The 22,154-nt window shown below is 39.6% G+C and overlaps 1 long non-coding RNA gene across 1 annotated transcript in view; it reads left to right on the top strand.

The window, feature by feature from the left end:
* The window catches only part of LOC113460425 (uncharacterized), a 40,041-nt gene that overhangs the window by 5,169 nt on the left and 12,718 nt on the right, over positions 1-22,154 (top strand). The window contains exons 2-3 of the long non-coding RNA XR_003382254.2: positions 4,335-4,378; positions 10,458-10,549. This is a non-coding gene — a long non-coding RNA (uncharacterized LOC113460425). The remainder of the gene's footprint in view (positions 1-4,334; positions 4,379-10,457; positions 10,550-22,154) is intronic.

The following is a 22,154-nucleotide window of genomic DNA, read 5'->3' as shown; positions in this document are numbered from 1 at the left end:
TTTCTGATTTAAAGCTGTATTCTGTAAAGGATTCTGCTTTACTTTGCCTATTGCTCTTATGTCTACTGAACTGATTCTTTATTATAATTTTCACCAGCTTGCCTAATGTGGAAGCCAGATTCCTGGCTGGAGTGGTTTTCCAGATCATACAGCAAGCTTTTTTTTGGAGATGGTTGTCCCTCTGTGAATGGCTTCTTCCCTTTTAGTTAATTAAACTTGTTCATGGCTAACAAGCTGTGATTAATCTTATCCACACATCACTTTATTTTGTCTACTGTTGAGCAGTGTACAGGAAAACAACAGCTCATCAGACTGATAATCATTGGAGGAGAAACTTAAAAATACAACATATTCTGATTTAGTTTTTTGGGTTTCTCATATTTCCTCTTGGAAAAAATCAGAAATTTATGCAGCCACTTTTGTCCAGATGCTGCCCTTTGTTATTAATTTATTTTGCAATCTGTATTTCTTGATTTTGGCAGAAATAACATGTTACTTTCATCTGTCTATTTAGGAATCCTTCTCTAACAAGTCTTTGATACATTTTTCTCTTTCTCTTCCTCCATCCATCCTTATAGACCCCTTCAGTTTTTGTCTGTTTCATTGGGTCATGTGTTTTTGTGTCTGTATTCCCAGAAATGGAAAAATGCAGGTAATGCCTGAAGATATGAGTACCACTTCCTTTGATCTGTTCTCTGCTTTGTTTAGACCAAGGAACAGCTTGAAAATGAATGCATTTGAGTGTTATTACCAGCCTCTAGGACTCAAATCTTCCTTTTAAAACAGACCCAAACCAAGAATTCAGGTTACTACTTCAAAGCTGATATGTCATTGGGCCAGAACACAGCAGCAATTTAAATCTAATACAGATATGAGGAAGTTGGAGTAGACATTTTCATGTTTAGGGTTTGTGCCTGCCTGTTCAAAGCAAGGTGCAGCATCTTGCTGTGCTCTTCCAGGTGCCTGGCACATCACAGCCACTGCCTTATACCTGAGGAAGGAAACTTTGTACCTGGCACATTCCATCCCACATTCCATCCCTTCCAGCCCTGGAAGTGAAGATGCTCAGCTGAGCAGTGCCTGTGTTGAGTGGGGCTGGGCACTGGCTAAAGGTGCTGCTGGTACCCTCTGAAGTGAGGCTGTGTCCAGCTGTACCCCCAGACATGGTCTGAGAGCTAGTGGCTGGGCTCTGCTCTCCCTCATGCCACTAGGAGCTGGCAGGGTGCTCTGGAGCCAGTGCAGCTCTGGGGCATCTGTAGGAGAGCCAGGCCCTGAGAAAGCATGGGCTGTACACAGCAGCTGCCAAGGAGAGCAAGTCCTCTCCAGTCTGCTTCAGTCCAACAACAGCAAGTTTAATAAAGAGACAAAAATCAGTTTCTTTTCTCGTCTTCTATGTGTCCTGACTATCCTACATAAAGCATCTAGAGGTATATAAACCAGAAAAAATGCCCCACAAACTTTTCTGCAGAGCATATCTTATTGCAAATTGTCACATGGATAAAGAGGCTGACTATAAATCTGGGCACTGATTATGTTGGAGGATGTCTGTCTGTGTATTGGTGTGCAAGTGTGCATAAAAAAATCAGTATGAAATGTTGACAGGAGAAATAACTGTTGTTGCAAAGCATGAAGTTTTTTTATGCTACTTTAAAATAGCATTCACAGGTGTAAAACCCAATTTTTTCCCTATGCATTAGTGCTGTTTTCTGCATGTAGCAGTATACCTTCCATGACCACAGCAATAAACTGCCCTCCTAAAGTGATGTAATCAGAACTGATTGTTTTTCCATGGGATACAATTAGCATTTGCAAGTCAGTACCACCAATTCATTCCTTCCACAAATGGTAATGGGCATAAAACACACCTGAAAATCTTTCCTCAAGAGAAGATAAAGTTTTATGAAAGCAGAATGTTTTCTCCTGGCCTGTGGTGAATGACAATCATGAGGCAAAAGTAGACTTCAGGCTGGGACCCTTTAGATACTACATTCCTGGTGAATCGATGCATTTCAAGTAACATCCTGCTTCCTAAAGCCCACACGTAAAGGCCAGCACCTTTGAAAATCATGTTTCGCTTTTGGAAACATACAGCCTTGCTTTCAAACTTTGGAAAAAAGCCCAAGAACTGAGGAATCTGCTGAGTTATTGCAGAGTGTGTGCAGAAGTATTGTTCAATGACTAATGCACATAGGAAATCACTGATTGCTAGATAGACTTTCCCAGGAGCACCTAAAAGCTGCTAAGACCCCCAAGAATGGCCAGAATCTCCCTACTGTGCTCCAGCAAGTTTCCCCTTGAGCCTCTCCTGCACCCCTGCAAGTGCATTCATGTACAGAAAACAGACCACAATGAAAAGTTTCTTTCCTACTATTTATCTTCTCAGGAAACAATTTGAGATGTACTAATGGGAGAAGACCTTACAAACACTGATTTTGAATGGGGTCTTCAAAGAAAGATGGAAGCCTGTGATAGAGCTCCTGAGAGATGTAAGGCAGGTATCACTATGTGTAGTTTGAGAGACAGAAGCTGGCTTCAGTGTGGGGAAGCACATTATGCTCTGTACCTTCTTTCTCATGGAGAAGGAGGCCTTATTCTGTAGCAGCTAGGACAGACTGTCCTCTGGGTTCAGGGAACAGATGCAATTGTCACCTAACACCCTAAGCTCTGTTGCCAGTGAAATATTGAATGGAATCAACAAAGAGTCCTTAGCTCTTTCTAACGTCTATAAAGAGCTAAAGCAAGTTTATGAGGCATTACTAGGGACAGCAAACTTTATTCAAAGATACATCTTATCTTCATTTCCCTTTCAAAAAAAAAAAAAAAAGAAGCTTTTCTATAAAAACCTTTCAGTTCAATCATTAAATTGTTTCTAATGGCATATCTTAATCCTGCAGTAGATATAATTGATCAGAAAGTATAGAGAAAGCAAAGCTGTGCCAGCCTGTTAAAAAAAAAATGCCAGTCACAATATTGAAGAAAGTATTATGTTGAATCCTGAGCTTCCCATATCAATAGGGCAGCCAGAATGCAGTGCCATGGATCAACTTGTAATCCAGAATGAAAATTAAATTTACAACATGGCCTTCTCTTCCCGGCCCATTAATTCCACAATCATCAACTGTTTATGGCAGCCTAATGTCAACATGCATCTTGTGCAAGACAGCAAAGCAAATGGTCAAATGTCAATGAAGATTAGGGCAAGGACATGCACTGCTTGGTATGTACAAACATCTCATCAAGACATCTTTCAAAAAACAAAGTCAAACCCCACATTTTCAAATATAGATGGACACAGAATTATGGCTCTTGACGTCAGTGATCCACTCACGAGATAAAACTTCAGCTTTAAACTGCTCATTAAAAGCAAACAGTGTCATTCAGGGGTGTTGAAGGGAATTGAGCCAAACTGCCCAAAGCCTTTAAAAGTAAATGCTGGCATGTATTGTCTTTCCTTCTCAGATGCTAAGATCTACAAATTAAATTATTTAGTTTTGGTACTAGTCTTTAGCTTCAATATCTTTAAGTTCAACTGTGTAAAACACAACTGAATTTTCTGTAGATTTTCTGGTCTTCTTTGGGTTCTGACTGTCCTTGATAAAACATTTAGAGATAAATCAGAAAAAAAAAACCAAAAAACAACAAACTTTTCTGCAGAGCAGATCTTCATGCAAATTGTCACATGGACAAGGAGGCTGACTATAAATCTGGGCACTGACTGTGTTGTAGGGTGTCTGTCTGTGTGTTGGTGTGCAAGTGTACACAAGATTGCATTATTACACAGAACATACTATTAAACTGAGGCCAGAATGTCCAAGATCTCCTGTCTGATATGTCATACCTTTGTATTTAATTAGTGAACACATGTAGGAATAAATGAGGATAGAAGTCAGGCTGGAATTATCATTAAAATGAAAAATTTAAAAAGAGAGTAGTTCTTTCAGTTCTTTCAATGATTTCACAGGAAAGTATTAGAAATCTAAACTACGCAGTACACAGTACCAAGCTATCCCCAAATCCATTAGCAGTTCCATTTTAAGGTCTGCAACTTGAGGTTCTCTAAACACTTTGTAGAAGTGGTGTGGGGTTTTTACATTTCCCATGTGTAACATATCTTAGAAAATGTGTTTTCTAAAAAAACCTGAGTTTGCTTTTCTCTTTGTGACTTATCTTTAGTCAACCTTTTTTGCTATGTGTGTAATTTTTTTTTCAACTGGATCTTTTTGGGAAATTGGGTAATCAAAACTACATAATGTATTAAAATATGGGGAAAGTATTTATGCTGGTAATGTAACATGTGGTATGTAACACTGTTTTCTTCTTGTTTCCTTTTGCAGAACTCTTCATACTCGCTTTTTGAACACCTCAGACAGTTTTTAAGGTTAGTGTTTTCTACCACTTCTTCAAAAGAGCTAATGCTTGCCCAGTAGAATTATAAAGGCAACAAATTTAAAACAACTTAGAGAAATAAGTTTAAGCTAGGAGAATTTGCACCTCTTTGATTGAGTCCTTATTCAGAGTGCAAAAGGAGAAAACCATGCCAGGATAAGAAATTCTTTCAATGAAAAAAAAAAAAAGGGGAGGAGGAAGGAATAACAAGCATGAATGTTACAATAAAATTTTTCCCAGAGGAGAAGTTTCCCCAGAGCAACAGCTCCCTATAACTTCTTATGTGCTGTTGAATAAGATCCCTTCTATTTCTGACATCCAGGTTTCCTGGAATTAAGGGGTATCTTTGTGTCAGCAGATATGTCATTGGAAGTGAAGTGATGTAGAAGAACTAAGTGCGAATGCTGATAATTTTCAATTTTGAAATTTTCCATTTCATTCCCTTTCAGTAGAGGAACACCCATGAAATGTGGAGGTCAAGTACAAAATAACAAGAAGTTTCTGAATGGAGCACCAGGGAATATTTGCAGCAAACCATTCCAGTCTGTGCTATAATCTAATTTATCATGGACAAGTAGTTAGATAATAAAGAGGTAAAATTCAGTACAGACAGTACAATATAGAGGCTTTGTACAGAAACACTGCAGTCATTATATAGCACTTTTTTTTTTTTAATGTCTGTGTTATGTACAAAAAGATCCTTCTCAAGGCCAAGACTTGCTGTGGTCTGGAGGCTTGTTTTGTGTGGAATGAGTGAATAACAATCTGCACCCATAAGGAAGTTGCATTTTCTCCCACAAGGAGTGCTGGTACCATTCTCAGCACAGTCAGTGAGAGGTCTTTGATGGTCTTGATCACATCCTGCAGTGACCATCTTGCTTTCTGCCCATGGAGTGCCCAACAAGTTATTCTCCTGTTGTCTCAGGTGACTCAGTCGTGTGCTGCTCTGTAGATGAGATGAATGTAGCTGTACACAGCTGTGCTTTCAGGAAGCTTGCAGATAATGGACAATCAAAATCAGTTATATGGATTGTAGTAGAAGCACAAAATAATCCAATATAAATGGATTATAGTAGAAACACATAGGCATTGCTGAAATCTCATTGCAGTTTTTTCAGAATTTGCTTCCCTTTCAAAGCAGGCTCCCAACCCATTCATTTTTATTATATTTCCTGCTTGTCTGTTCAGCTCAAAGAAACTTTTAAAAGTATAAGAAAGAAATAGTGTTAGCAACATTATAGATCTTTTTGCTAGATAAGTCTAATAAGAATTATATTTGCAATTTTCCCCAAAGCCAGAGAAATCTGTTTGACAGTGGTATTGTCAGCAGTTAGGGAGAGTGATACCTCTATCAAATGCTTGTGGTTTATATTTAATATTTAAACAGACTGTGGATTCCAAAAGAATTGAAATTAACTACATCTGCACCCGGGGTGCATAGACAGGAACTGGGACTGGCACTCCGCCTATACAGAGTGTCTGCACTTTCAGAAGGATTTGTACTTGGTCATGAGTATTGCTTGACAGGCACATGAGTATAAATGAAAAATAAATTAGTCCTTTCTCTGTGGGGCCAACACAGGATTTGCCACCTGAAAGCATTTTTTTTCTCAAGCTGGTTGTTTTGGTGGAGGTTTGGAAACCTAGAGTTTTTCAGCAGTGTTGCTTCCTCTCAAGAGGCTGCTAACAAATGATCCAAAGCAGAAACTTTTAGAATTCCTGAGTTGTTTCTGTTTTCCTGGACAGATACTGAAGTGGGTCCAATACCACATGTGTTGTTTGTACAGGCAGTGCCATTGATGCAAACCGAGTATGTGCAAGAGGTGAGCAAAGGACCAGAGAAATGTGTCTGTCCTGCTAGATCACAGGCTAGTGGCTGAGGCTCTGGAGTTACACTTTGATTTCTTTATTCAGTTTGTTTGACAGAAGAATAAACAGAAGGACTCTTTCTGGCAGCAGTCCAAGAACATGAGACAGGATGCAGAGGGAGTTGTTGTTCTTCCAAAATGTCTCCTGAATGTATGGACAATTCCTTAGTAAGATTATTTAATAATGAGTTGATCACTGTTATTAATCTCCATTAAAGTAATAATTTCCAAAGGGATCAGTTGGTGATAAATCTCCATTGACTGCAAAGCCAGCAGAGTGATCATTCTCTTGAAAATCTAACCTAGGAGATTAAAAATGGTCAAATTAGCAATTTGATGCTGTCTTTTGTGGAAAACCAATTTCAGATTAACCTGATTTCAGTAAGATCAAGCTCTTCCTCCAGAAAAGACCTCCATTATGACAGGACATACAGTCACATTCAGATAAACATACCCACATACACTCAGAGGTGTGTGCTCTACATTCCAAAGCTGCAGTTGCCTATAAAACAGGAATGGTTTCAGTGAGACAGTGAGGTCCAAGCAGTAGGTCTAGGAAGGAAAGTGTCCTCACATAGAGAAGGCCACCCAGGATGCAGGATAAGAAAAGCTAATGGAGGAGAAACATGGAAAATAGATGTGAGAGAAAAGCATTTTGGAGAGGACACAAAGGCAGTAAAGAACAGGTGCTTAATATGAGGTTGCAAAGCTGCAAGCCAAGGCAGAAATCGCCCTGGATTCTCCTGTTGGCTTTTTTTTGTTCTGGTTTGTTTGTTTGTTGGTTGTTGGGGTGTTTTTCGAGGAAAAAATATCTTGTAAGTTTTTTATTAAAGAATGTCCCAAAGCTCAGTCTGTAGGTTCTGAAGTGTACCCTAGAGAGGAATGAGTCCTTCCCTTTGTCATCCCAGCTGGTCATGGAGGCACCACAAGCCCTGATTACTGCTGGGCTCTTATCAGGGTCCCCTGTGCATAGTGGTGTGTGGGGACAGGAGGGAAAGGGCCTTCTCCTCCTGGTGCCAAACATGAGCTAGAAACTGTTCACAGACTCACAGTGTGTCTGAGATCACTGAGACCTCTGGAAATCAGCTGGTGCAACACACCTGCTCAGAACAGGGTCAGCCAGAGCAGGTTTCTCAGGGCCATAGCCACTCAGGTTTTGAATATCTCCAAGAATGGAGACTCTACAGCTTCAGTGGGTAACCTGTGACAGGGTTTGATGACTCTCACAGTCAAAATGGTTACTTTTCCCTCATGTTTAAGCTTATTTTCCTGTCTGTTTTGATGAGATGGGGGCCCCACTGGACTGATTTGTTGCTAAGCTGGTCCCTGGCCAGTGTAAAAGGCCAAGGTAATAATACCTGCCTATCAGATGACAAATTCTGTCTGAGATGGTATAGCAGAGGCAAAAGCAATTTTTCCTCATGTGTGCATGCTCTCATGACAGGCTTGACAAATACAAATATTTTAAAACAAATGAGCTGTCCATGCCCATTCAATTGAACGCTGTGTGACACTTGTGAATGAAATAATTTTCACATGGTATTTAATGATTTTTACCTTGTGGAAGATCTAATTTTGCTGTGCTGTTCCTGAAATCATGGTGTAGACAAAGCAAATTCATCACTGTGCAATAATTCTTCCACTCCAAGATGGACACGGATCCCTAATTGGCATATGGATTGAAAGATTTACAGCCATGCTCATTTTCAATGGTTTGTACAAAGACAGAACTGAGTCAGTTCTCTGAGCCGATGAATACAATTTTTGTGAATTACTTATTCTGTCCTTATTACAAATTTATCAACATTTGATTCCTCATTGATCAGTTTCACTTGACATCTTTCAAAGTAGTACTGCTTTACACAGAAAGAGATGAAAGTAATTTCTGGTAGCAGATGTAAAGAAAGATTTAAAATATCATTAATAACTGATTTTTTTAAAAATCTTTATTCATCATTTCTCCTTTAAGCTTCCAGCTTTACTGCTTGTGATTTCGGCTTGAAGATTTTTTCCCATTTTCTTCTCTGCTTGTAAAATTTAACTGCCTAAATTACATTTCCGTATTTTCTGTGGTCTGGAGCTGAGCTGATGCAAGTGTAATATTTTGACCTTTTCTGACTTTATTTCTTTTCATATTGGATAGAGAAAACACTAGCTTAAGATGACCCAGCTGGTCAAATATGTTTGTTGAACCACTAAGACTGAATTAATTGTCTGAACAGCTACTTTCTCTAAATAGGTGGCAAATTTCACAGTTTCTATCTGAGAAAAGAGCATGTGTGTCTTTCCATGGAATGATAAATCTGGGAATTTCTACAAAATAGAAGTTGATATAAATCTTGTCCAAAGTTCCCAGAGTCTTTGAAGTGGGACTTGAAATGGGGCTGGGGATCAGTTTCCAGTGCTGCCACTTCTTGACACAAGCCTCACAAGAGACCACAAGAGGTCTGATACTCATTATTTTAATGACTGCATTGTCAATAGCACTATTTATTGCACTGTTTCTAGCATTTTTCCATATCAGAGTAGTCCAGCTTTGGGGTTGTGTCCCATTCCCTTTTTAGCCTTCCTGTGGATTTCAGTGGGCATTAAATCAAATCCTTTCCATCAAAATGCATAAAGGCGATGAGGAAAACAGTCTGAGTCTGTAAGGCATTTAATAGATACTCCCCAATTAGTATCAATAAGAGCTGGATGCAGACATATCACAATTTGTAGCAATAGACACATCATTGAAGGAAGAATATTTGTCTCAGTCTCATTTTGTCTTGCTGAGCAATTCAGGGTACACATTAATTTACTCAAACTATTTTTCTAGTTTTTACAGTTCAGAGTTTAGAATTGGCCTTGCCATGAAAAAATGATGGAGTTGCACTGCCAAATGGAAACAGGAGCAGCTGTGCTACCTCTGGTCTCCTGAGCATACAGAGAAGGCAAACAGCATTCCTTTATTGTCCTGGCCTAAGGCTGCAATACAAGAAAGACAAAACTCTTCTATCTTAAGATTTTCTTAAGGTATGCTTAAGAATGCCTTTTTAAAAGTCTCAAGCAGAGCTGGTGCATATTGCTTAAAGGAAGACTGCACGTGCCTGCTTAATGTGTACACATAAGACCTTACTGCAATCTTTAATCCCTAATATCTTTGAACAACTCAGCTGCCTCAAGTAAAATGTGCTAATTACATTTTACATACCTACCTCGAGGTCTTTTGCTGGGTAATTAAGCTAAATAACTCTGAGCTAAAATAAAATCTACTCAGTTCTCTTTGGTAATAATAACCAGGGATTGTGTCCAATTAAAAGATCAGCAACTGTAGCTAGAAACAGATCTTGGGAATGGTCTGGCCCTTTTCTTTCTACAGCCTTTGCTGCTATGCTTAAACTTATTCCAGGTCACTCCTGGAAATGCAGTAGCTCTTAACCTTAAATGTTCCCTTTTAATTGTGCTTGATTCAGTCCAGGGATAGGTCTGTTCAAGTGGTGAGAAATACATAAAGATGCTTATATGTTTCCAGCAAGATAAGGGGTGTAATAAACAGCACTGTGCCAGAGGGAAAAAGGGTGATAGTTTGAGTGGTGATGAAAGTCAGCAGGCTGAGTTGGAAAGCTTATGTGCAGAAGTGTCCTGTGTTAAACCTGTCACAAAGCTGGAGCAGATGCTGTTGTGAATGGATATATGGAGCTGAGAGATCTTCTTTGGGCTTGTTGGTTATCCTTCACTCTTCAGGAAGAGGAGAGGGTTCTGCCTCTTGTGCACACAGTCTAAGCTGGCCAAAATTCATCTCCATGAGTCTTGCTATGTGCTATAGGCCCACTGTTGCTATGGTAACACTGCAAATATTTTGCCTAGCCCGGGGCTTGGTGGCCCTGGGGTTTGGTGGTGAAGGAGAGCAACTTCAGGTTGTCTGGCCAGGCCTGTACCCCTTCCCTTGCTTACAGGCAGTCACAGTATGTGCTGCTTTGTCTGTGTCCTACACCAGTGGGAATGGATGTAACCATTAAAATAGATTAACAACTCCCTTTGTGGCAGGAAGTACTCAGAATGCCCATAAAGAAATCTATAGATGCAAACATTTATAGCAAACAGGTAACCTAGGGGAAACTGATATGCTGTAAAGCAGATATATTGATTTATCTCAGGAATAGCATAGCTAAATGCAGGGATCTGTTCTTCTGTGAACTGAGATGGCTTCTTTTGTCTCAGGTGAAATCAAGAAAGCCAGCAAGGATGGCGTGGGCAGACAAGTCCAAAAGTTGCTGAAGGCCTAAGGGCAGAAAAAGGAGATGAAGCACAAGGTATGTATGTTTCCTGGGAGAGGGTGCCAAACAATTGTGTCTTTCTCACCTGGAAAAACCTTCCAAATAAATATTTCAAAAGTCCCCTTGAAATGCAACTGAATATTTCAGCAAGTGAGGTGATTCTCTTTTATATTTTCTTGGTAAATATTTTACTTTGCTCACATGGATATATCAAGTGAGAAAGGTTACTGTATTTTTTGCACCTGTCTTCCTGCTTGTATAAGCTGCCCCAGCTTTAATGTTTTGTCAACACTGTGAAGGGGTAAATTCTCCTGGGCTTCTCCTCACCTCCCTATTGAAGAGCTAGGAAACTCCACCAGACTGCTAAGCCTTGTTCCTCCAAATATCAGCTTTAGGAACATGTCTGTTCATGGGGCTTTAGCCACTGCCCATGGAATATTGCCCCAGCATGGCCTACTCCTTTCTCCTGACATTATGAGGAGGGAAAGTCCTCCTGAAAAAATTCCACCATGTCTTTTCAGGTGAAATCTGACATTTATCTCCCAGGAAGTTTCAATTAACATCTCTAAATTCTCCTTAATCTAAGATATTTATTCTGGATCTCCAGCGAACAGATCTTGATGCAAACTGAAGAGACAAATAATGCTGGTGATGTCTTCTGGCCATGTTCTCCAGCACCTGCCTGCCCCTTCTCCCTTTGGGAGAGCTTTGATGTAATTACTGGTTGCCATGTGGAGGTTGCTCTGCCATGCACATCCTTAGAGCACTTTGTATCTTTCCTTTCTTAATGTTGGTTGTTTTCCCCCAGTAACAGCCAGCCCTATGAAAAGGTGGAAGTTTTGCCATGCTCATTCTCCAAGTATTAGGCAACTGCTGCTTACAGGAATCCACAGATGCAAATTGGACCCTTGAGTGCTTTTATTTCATGTAGGGAAGACTAGGTACCAAAAAAGGTAGTCCGCCTGAGCTGCTAAAGATGCCATCTGACCTTAGCACTGGTGAGAGGAGCATGGCTTAAAGCTTACCTTTTTCAGCAAAGTAGTCACTAATTTGAGCAAAATTCCAGGATATGGCAGAATTAAGAAACCATAGAGAGGTTCATAAGGACTTCTGTCTGGGTTAAACTTCAGAATGGGAACATAAAAAGGAATATGAGGACCAAATGAGGAGCAAAACTAAGCATAAGCATCCTTTCCCTCTCCTCTAAACATGTTCTGCCTCTACCTGCACGTAGTATGTTCTACGAAGGTCTCTGTCTCTTCTGCCTCATCAGGATATTTAGGCAGGGAAATACCCAGTTTCTTTCCCTGAGTGACCTAGGTGTGGGAATGCTCAGGGACTGGGGGTTGTCCACACCTGAGCAGGAGCAGATCACGCTGCTGCCCATGACAGAAATCCCCAGTGGAGCTCTTGAAACAAGGCGGGAGAGGAGACCTCAGTTACAGTCTAGAAGCAAAGTTCAGTATTCAGGCAGGATTTGGGGCTGTATTCTGCTAGTGTCAGGACAGCAGAAAATTTAAAAGTTTTACTTACTTGTGTGTTTTGTGCATGTGTAAACATCAAGCTGAAGGAAAACAAAGGGAAAATGTGTTACTATTTTAGCACATTCCTCTGCCTAATACTCCTTCAGCATTTTCAGTGTATACAGAGGGCTGTTAATAAAGAATTTAGATGCAATAATTTATTAGTTTATCGAAGTTGAATGCCCAGTTTTATTTTAATTATGTGAACTGTGTTGCTTTCTCAGGCTGAGAAAACCCGAAAGAGGAATAAAAATTGTTTTAGAGTTTATGGATTGTTAAAAAAAAAATTGAAAATAACAATAAATGCCATTTTAGACAATTTTTAATAGCTTTTTAAAGTCAGAACTACAGAAAAAAAATAAATTTTGTTGTTTATATTTTCCCCCCAAGTCCCTAGAGGAAACTAATTTTATATAAAAATATCAAGTTTCCTCTATAATGTTACATTGTAGTGTTAAATGTCATCCAGCAGAAGAAAAACACTTCTGGTATTTGCTAATTATCTGTATGAAAAGTTTCACTGCATTCATTTATTATTTAGACTGCATTTTTGCAGAAAATTCAAACATAATTAAATAAAGTTTCAAAATAGTCATGTACAGAACATAAGAGAAATGAGCCCAGCTATACTGTAAAAGAAAGACTTTTTACCTTTTTACAACAGGAAGAATCAGTAGAAATTATTCCAATTTCTGCTTGACTGGCTGAGCTTTGCACAATACAGGCTGCCAAGCAAAAGAGACAGCTAGTTCCTCCAAGTTCTGATAGGAATGATGCTAGCAGCTTTCTTTCTTCTTTCTGTTCTTCAAAGAGGAATTAAAGCAAACAATTGGTGTGTCATCATAGGCTCCTAGGCATTTTCTCCTTTGCTTTCCTTTCCTCACAGCTTCTGACAGTCTCTGGTTGATAAAAGTGCAGTGTTTCAGATATGGTTTTTTTACCAGCTTTCCTAGCAGTATGTTTCAAATCTTCCCTTGTTTTTTTATAAACCATATGCCATATGCCAAATCATATGAATGGAGTTTGTGAGAAAGAAGCCATCTAATGCAGCAACATACATTTTTTTATGGGGGTGTTTGGCTAAGGGATCATTTTAATGCCACCATAAAGTTTCCTTCCTCCATATTTCCACCTTCAAATACTGTGCCTGTAAATTTATGGTGCCAGTGGAGGTTTAGTGATAATGGTTCAGAAGCTGAGTATGGCAAGAAAGAGCTTAGGAACATTCATATCCTCCATTTGGGATATAAAATTATTGCAATCATTAAGTAAAAATGAAAGCTTTAGTATAAAAAGGTGTCAAAACCCAGCAAAGGTAAAATGTTCTGTGTTTCCGAAGTTATAATGAAGTGCTGAATTATTCCACACCCTTGACGCCTCAGATTTGTTGCCCAAAACTATACAAAAGAGAGTTAATGGAGCCAGAGCATTACATAGAGTTACTGTTTTAAAAATTGCTTTTAAAATGTGAGTGAATGCAAGTCCCTTATCTATATGAAAATAGATGGAAATATATTCAGTGCATTTATGGCGTATGAAAGGTTGTATTTAATGTTAACTGGTCTTGACCTTTAGACTGAAATTTGCATTTGATTTTCGATGCCTCGGAGAACATTTTACTTCCTGCACTAATTCCCTTTCTAAACTGTGAGGACTGCAGGCTCTGTTGCAATATTGATCATTTTACACTGCTGCTGGTAACTTGTCAAGGCTTTATAGAGTTAACTATTGTCTTGAAGTCAAATTATGAATTTTGGATCCAATGGGATTATATAGGCAATAGACTTGTTCAAAATGAACATATTCCTTGTGCTCTAAATAGTCTGTGAGACTGTGACTGCTCCTTGAGAAGGTTTATTATTATGTCATGGCTGAGCTTGGGTTCACACCAAGACATAGCCTAAAAAATAAAGTTTTACCAGATGACATAGCCTTAGACTACAATAAGATGCTTGAAGTGTCATTTTATAATCCCTTCTAAAAAATCAGTCACTTAGACTTTGTAGTCACACTGCATTTATGTCACACACATTTTATGTCAAACTGCATTTCCTGTGTCTCTGTGCACAATTTCATGTTTCATAAGCAGTCATTCGTTCATTCATTCATTCATGTATTCATTCTTTTTTAAATAGTTTGTGTCTCAGTCCTGTCTCTTGTGTATAGTAAACTTATTGCCTCCTTCATCTTAACACCACCACCTCACTCAACCAGTCTGACATACTCAAATTCAGAATGATCATTCTCCACCTTCATTTAGCATTAAATCCAGTAAAGTCCACTTCAGATTTGAAGAAAGGCTTTTACTTCCTAAAGCTTGTCTGCTTTTTCCCCTCACTCATGTCAGTACCAATATCTTTTCACAGAAGGTATCGTCTCCCTGATTAATTCTTGGCATTAAAAAGTGACACACAAAGATCAGGACCTCAGAGTGAGACAAGGCACTGCTCTTGCTCCTACACATAATTAACATGCTGTGTAACTTGATATGTCTATAGCTCTTGATCCTGTGCTCACTTTAGAATTACCAAATTGATGCCTGGTGTCATTAGCACAGTGAGATCTGTGGGCTGCTGCATTAGACAATAGACAGCATCACCCACATTACACTTGGGTTCACTTGCACCTCATGAAAGGAACAGGGATGCTCTCAGAGGCTTGTGTGGAGGTGTTACTTCAGATCAGATCTCAGTTCAGGAGGCATCAGAAATTAAAATAATGTTATAAGAAAATAACTCGAAATGAGGTACTGTGCTGATAAGCTCAACAGAGTAGTGCCCAGACAACTGCATTATGAATAATGCAGGTCAAGCAACAAGGGGAAATGACCTGTATTTAATAAATTTAATTTGTGATTACACAATACTGATAGCCCTAATTGAATAACTTATTCAATACATATTCCTACTACTCATCAGATGTATTCTCTCAGGAACAGTAGCAGTATTGAGCTTATATACTAAATCCAGAAAAGCTATTTACAATATGTATTTCTGGTCATATTTGCTGAGTAGTGTAACTATAATACAACATAATAATAATATAACTATTCCAAGCAGGAAAAAGCAATCTTGCTGGAAAAATTACACCACCTTCATTTAGCAGCACAGTAACATGCAGATTTGTCATTAATATCATCAACAGGAACTTGGCTGAGAAGACAGATTTAAATCACAATGTTTAATGCTCCACCCACCCCCTTGGCACTGGGCAATTCCAAGGCTGCTCCACAGAAGCATGATGTAATGCAGTGCAAGCCACAAAACAAGATCTAGGATTTTTTTCTTATTTTGTAAATTGTTTCCTTCTCTGTTTTTTACTTAAAATAACTACATGGGACCTGCCCAAGAGAGATGTTATGGTGATCAGCATGGCAGTAGCCAGTAGTTTGTGTAAGGGGGTAGGATTTACAAAGCTGTGCTAGAAATTCTCTGCCTGCTGAGGATGCAGATGTCAGGATGTTTTTTATATGAATATAGTGCATAAATATGGCCACACAGACACATCAGAAAATAAGAAGGAGGAGGTGTGGCATATGGTGGGACCCCTGCTTTTTACACTCCCCCCACCCAAGGTCAGAGCATTCTCCCAGGGAGTGAAGGAAGGTGGTTTCCATTCTGCTTTGGCCACAGAGGTTTTGGCTGCACACACTCCTACCTAGCTGGCCATAGGTACTGAGCTGGAACTGGGCAAACAGGGCCAAAATGGAAGGGGTGGCAGTGTCAGGCTGCAGATGAGAGGAGATCTGGGGAGTTTTCTTTCTGTAGACTGTCAGTCTAATAATAAGTGAAGCCACAATGTACTCCCTAAAAATCTTATGCATTACACCTGTCTGAAAGGAACTTGTACCTTCCTCATCTCAAGTTTTTGATTTTCTTTTGGAAAAGACCTACAATCCAATCTCCTGCCAAATCCCCAAACAGTGCTGCTTTTCCTCTGAGCCTTTCAGCACTTCACTTTTTATTGTTCCAGTGCAGCATCTTTCTCTTCCCAGATGGGGGATTTTCAGGCACTATTTTTCCTCCTCCCTTGTGTTTTGCACCCTTCTCCTGGCTAGCAGTGATATATTCTTGGCCTCACGTTCTCTGGCAATTGACCTGTGAGTTCCTCCTTTTCTGTTATGAACTGTCTCGTGTCTGTTCTGCCTTCTGCTCTCTATCACAAACGTTGCCTTCTGTTCTCAGTCACAGTTGAGTTTTTTGTTTAGTTTTGTTGGGGGTTTTGGTTTGTTTTTCTTTTTCTTTTTTTTTTTTTTATTTTTTAGTTCCTTATCCCTATTTCTGCTATTTCTGCTTAGTGTTGTTTCTGTGTTGCTTTTGTGCTACAGAAAAATGAAACGAAAATAAAAATACTAAAAAAAGAAATCCAAACCAATAAAAAGCCTTCAAGTAAGCTCCCATGAAAATTTGTACTTGCACTGCTTTCCTTTCACTGAGTTTTGACATATAGACACCACTGGCTTGATACAGGACCTGCAACACCAAACATAAATTATCAGAGAGAAAGTGTTGCTGCATCAATAAGTACTGTTCCCTTTTCTACTGATCAGTATATGGCAAAAAACCCCCACCTCCTAAAGCAGAACATTCTACTGGTGTTGGTTACTAGCCTGGGAAAGTAATAATTTTCATTATTTATCTTCTGCTGTTTGAAAAGCAGCAGTGTTACTGTTGGGTGAGACTGTTCTGTGGTTTATGGAGGTTTGACTGTGTTAGAACCAGCCCTGCTTGTAGCACAAAGCTGTGGGGCAAAAATTGCTTCATATGTGTGAAAAATCCAAACAATCCCCTCTCCCCAGACTGGTACATTTTTTCCTGTTAAAGCTCAGAAAAGCTCTGAAAGTCATGGCACTACCTCACAAAATAGGGTGGCATTCCTAATGAAAAACCTGACTGCTTAACTGGAATAAACAGATGTTTGCAAGCCAGTACAAATATTCTAAATTTCCTGGTGACAAGTTAGCCCTGCCTGGATGCCAGGTGTCCACCAAGTTGCTCTATCACTCCTCTCCTCACCTAGACAGGGGAAGGAAAATATAATGAAAGGCAAACCAGACACAACTTGGGGAAATAGGTTTTATTTATTACCAATCAATTCAGAGTAGGATAATGAGAAATAAACCCAAACCTTAAAGTGCCTTCCCCCTCCTCCTCCTCCTCCTCCTCCTCCTCCTCCTCCTCCTCCTCCTCCTCCTCTTCTTCTTCCCAGGCTGAAAAGTTTTTGTAAGAAAAGAGCTAAAGAATGTTAGTATGTGTTAAAATATGATATAGGATACTGTTAAACAGTTCTACCTCATTCACTTTGCATGCAGTTTTCCCTTATTTAGAGTCACTGCAGAAGAGACAACTGGATAGTGACTCATTTGCAGGGGAAAACGTGGTTAGTTTATTTGATATCATATTCAGAAAAAAGACGAGTGAGTCAATCAAATAAATTATTTTCATTCGCTCCTTTGCTCTCTTCCCAACCCTCCTCTCCCTCTGGAATCTGATTGCTACAAATACTTAAAATCATATGGATGTTTTTCTAATGGCAGCACAGTATGGACTTTGCCATTTGCTGATCCATGCATTGGATCCATAGCAGAACATCACTTGCAGAGGGGAAAGCAGCAGCAAGTAATAAAAGGCCTGCTAACCTGTCTTCACTCTTCCTGCTGATTAGGTTTTTTTCCCCTCTTCCTCTGTTTCATTCCTTCTAAATTTATTTTTGCATCAATGTAGTGTGTTGATAAAGAAGCCCATCACAGTCAAAATGAATCCAAAGATGAATCAAACTTCATTATCAAAAATGGGTTTTTCTACAGTCCCTCAGTTTTTCATCCTAAAGAGGTTAGGACTGCCTGTCTCTTTTTCTCTATCACATCTCCAAAAGCACACAACATCTTGAAACTGATTTTTTACCTTTCCTTTGTGCTACTTCTTTCTCCCTTTATCACACTTCAGGTATCTTTCTTGCTCCCTACACTCTTGGTGGGCTTTTTCCTCAAAGCACATTCTGGAGCCTTTATTAGACAGAAGCTTTGCGAGATGACTGCATGCCGTAAAAAGCAGCGAGAGGTACTGGGCCTGCATTCAGTACCTCAGATGGACCAAGAGGTGACCAAGGGAGACCTACAGAAGGAGATGGTCATTATATGCCACACTGACCCTTAAAGAAAATGCAGAAAACATATTTTTTCTAGATCCTGAAGTCCATTGTCTGAGATAAGAGGGGAGCTATCCAGGGTGATAGATGGAGAAGAATGGTGAATGTCCTCCAGAAGACCCGGGGTTCCATAATGACCTCACAGTCTGGAGAGGGCAGACTGTGTCTGTACTTGTTTTGCCAATCAGGATGGCTGTTAATAAAGAAACCCATCCTCCTTTCACTGGCACTGGCATTGAGATGAATTCCTGCTTCCTCACATGCTCTGCTATTTTCACAATTTTGGAAGAAATATGTTGTAAAAATGCATTCACCGGTGTACAGGGAAATTCACATGAAAAAGACATTTCTGCATTGCTGGGATATAGAAATAGTGTTAGGGATTTCAGATTTTTACCTTGCACTGGAATCTGAATGCTGCTATACTTTCCAGTATCTGCATTAATCAGGACTATAAAACCCAAAGAAAATGATGAATCTCTATGAGAAAATTCCATTTCTGCTGCAACTTGTTAGCACCTGCGGTACAGCAGTGTTGCTGCATTTCATTTCAAGAGGTGAATTTATGCAGGCACTTTGTTGTGTACTGGTGGGCTTGTTTTCTAAGCTCTGTAAAGCAAAGCAAGTGCTGCATATCAACAAATTTACCTCCCTTCACCTCACCACCCCTCTGAACTCATATCCCCACTTCTGGGGAAAGCATGAAGAGCCTCCTTCTTTCCAGCCATAGCAAAGTTGGTGGCAATATCTGGGTCTTGCTCACAGGCAGATGGCAGCTCATGCCTGGCTGGAAGGGAGCCAGGGAGTGGAGGCTGCTGGTGGCATGACCAGAACCATGTTTGTGCTGGCAGCAGTCATGGTGTCATTTGCTGGTGCCTAGAGTTCCTGGCTGATTCCCAACACAAGTGTGGCAGCACTTGGATGCCCTGTGTGAGTGTAGCCTGTTTGAACAGGGCTTCCCTGCTCTCACCTGCCTTTCCCTGCTGTAGATTTGCTTTGAAGAATGCATGTGATTGCTGTGATCAAAACAGTACGCTTCAAAAGGCTTTCTTGAAAGCGCGTGGCCTGTAAGAGCCTGTTATTGTCCTGGAGACATATTAAAAATGGAGTTATATATCAAAGGGCAATTGTTTAGGTCAGTCGAAGTAGGCACAGCCATTCTCTTCTTTCTTTACCCTGGGCTGTTTGGTTCTTCCCCAAAATGTTGCTGAAGTCTCTGTGAGCCACATAGGTTTATAAATCTCCTTTCATCATGACTTGTAAACACACAGCAATAGTGGGGAATTTTGATCTTGTGGTTCGAATTTTGTATCTTGTATTTCCACGATTTCACCAGTGGGCTCAGACAGCTGCAATGGCCATAGGCTGCCCCTGAATGTCTGAGTGTCCCACTGTTGGTGTATTTCTGCTTATTCTTGCAGAATATGGAAGATTTCCTTCTTCCTGGTCCTGGTGGGGACTGAGACCTACAGTATATGAAGTATGGTGCTAAGGATTTCCTCTTATTAACCAGACCACAAGCCATCTGTCAGGCCTTTTCAATCACTGATTTAAAAGACAGATGGATCACCATGAAAATAGTTCCAGCTAATTGAACTTGTCAAATACAGCTGTCTAAACCCTATCAGACCTCGCTGGAAAATATGCTCTAAACAATTCCTGAAAAAATAGTCTTTGGAATAGCTAGGATGTTTAAAAACAACTTAAAGCTATCTCATGTAAAATCACAGGATATAAGATTGTTCCTTAAATTCTCAGATAGAACTATTTTGTTGGCCTTGGAGCCTTAAAATCTGTTAAAAAGGATCTTTTCTGAATCTTAGTTGATGATGCCTTGCTCATGTCCTGGCATCCAGGAACTAATGGTTCTCTTCTATCCAAATGAGATATTTCCTGCAGTTCAAGCACACCGTGAAGGAAATGACAATTAGGTATTGAATCCCACAGCAGCAATAGCTGCCTGTAGAAGTTAGTCATGCTGTTGCTGTGAAAATTGTTTACTTATTAATTTTTAAAATATGAGTATTTCCACAATTGTGTAAATATTTATCAAGGCTTCATTTCCTGTAAATTGCTTGATGTAGGACAACAGTGATCTATACATGTGTAGGTATGCATATATCATTTTCTGTGAGGGAGTTCATGGCTACTGAATCAAAAGTGTTATGGGAATCAATTACTCCTGAGAGTATATGTACTTCAAATGCTGCAGTCTTAAACAGATCCCTTCCTACTTTTTCATCTTTAACCACTAATTGCAGAGGGCAGTTCTGAGTTTGAATAACCTGCAGGGCAAGAATTATTTATAACAGATTACACACGCAGCACTTGGGTACATTTTTCAATGCTGTGGATGAGAACATTAAACCCTAGAGGAGACGGCTGCGTCTGTAATCACAGCTTGATATACACTTGCTGTAACAGGTGACACCACGTATCCCAAATATCAAATGTGTAATATTCTTTTTGTACTTGGCTTAGAGTAATGAAATATTTGAAAATGCTGGGAGGCACATCCGTGCAGAAATGCGTTTGCCCTGGAACTGCAGGTCTGCGGAGCTTTCCTGCTCATGTCTCGTGTGAGTGAGCTCCTTCTGTTAGGAAAGCGAGTCCCGGCGTCTGTGCGTAAGCACAGGCGTGTGTCTGTGTGCATGTGCTGGAGGAAAACGTCAGCTCAGACTTCTTCTGACTTTTTGCATTGGCTGAGATAAACTCCTGTGATCTCCCGCTGTTTCCTGTTAGTAGACTGTCAGAAGAAAGATATTTATTCAACGCCAAACATAATTTCATTTTTAAGTCTTAAGGATGCATTTCCATTTAAATTTAAGGAGGGGTTTTATCATCTAGCAGTGCTAGAATTTTAACTAGTGTAAATTAGCTTAGAGCTGTGCAATAGATTCTCATCTCTTTTGTGTGTGCATGCAATGAGGGAAAGCTTACATTACACTGTATAAAAAGAGAAGGGGCAAGAGAGGGGAAGAGAGAAGTGAGAAAGAGGAAGCTTTTTCCTAGGAGGCAAAAATTCATTTCTCCAGTGTTCAAGATTTTGGGGAATAATGAAATATTTGCACAATACTGACTACCTGATTGAAAAAAATATAGTTGAGGGAGCTCATCCTCATTAGGTAACTGGCTGAGAAAAACAGGGGCACAGCATATGGAGCTGAAGGGAAGTTTCCCTTCAGATTAGTCAGAGTGGAAACAAAGCTCATTCTCCGTCAGTTGTGAAACTTGCTCGAATCCCTCTCAATACTGAATAACCCATCACTCAGAAACCAGAAACAGCCAAGTTTTGTTACAGGATGCAGCAGCAGGCACCACCAGTCAGCTTCTCTGGAGTTCAGTATTCCCATCACTTACCTGAAGTCAAATTTTCGGGTGTATCTAAACAAATGTAGGTGTTTTAGAAGAGTTATACAAAACTCAGTTTAATGTTGCTTCCTCCTAAAACTAGGCACTTTTGATGAATTCTGTTTTTAAATTTTATGTAGAGATGAGAAAAGTTTTTTATGATATTTTGTTTGGAAGGGCCAATCTGTAGTAACCAAAACCTACTATAAGGAGACATCAACTGAAATAAATTTCCTATTAAAGCTTTAAAACCCAATGAGATTCAACACCCTTGTATGTTTCACTACATCATTGCTAAAAGATAAAAAAATGATGTTTTCCAAAGCAAAAAGTTTTCATCTTGAAAAGTAGGATATTTCCAAAAGTGTCTGGGACTTGAAATTAGCAAAATTGAAATTTTTATCTGTCTCCCTATACTGTAATTTTCTTTGGGTTTTAAGTTCATCTGAAACTTTTAAGTGTTTAAGTTTCATCTGATTTTTGCAAGAACATTTTTGTTCACTTCTGTTCACCTAGAAGCTTGTGGTTTTGTTCACCTAGAAGCCCATTTCTACAAAGGGCTTACTTCTTTCCCAGTTGCTGTAATGATTACAGGCAATGAACTCATCTGCTCAAGTGAA

Source organism: Zonotrichia albicollis, chromosome 1, assembly GCF_047830755.1.
Source record: "Zonotrichia albicollis isolate bZonAlb1 chromosome 1, bZonAlb1.hap1, whole genome shotgun sequence".
Lineage (NCBI taxonomy): Eukaryota > Metazoa > Chordata > Aves > Passeriformes > Passerellidae > Zonotrichia > Zonotrichia albicollis.
The sequence above is the reverse complement of the archived record's forward strand: the minus strand, read 5'-3'. Positions and strand labels throughout refer to the sequence as shown.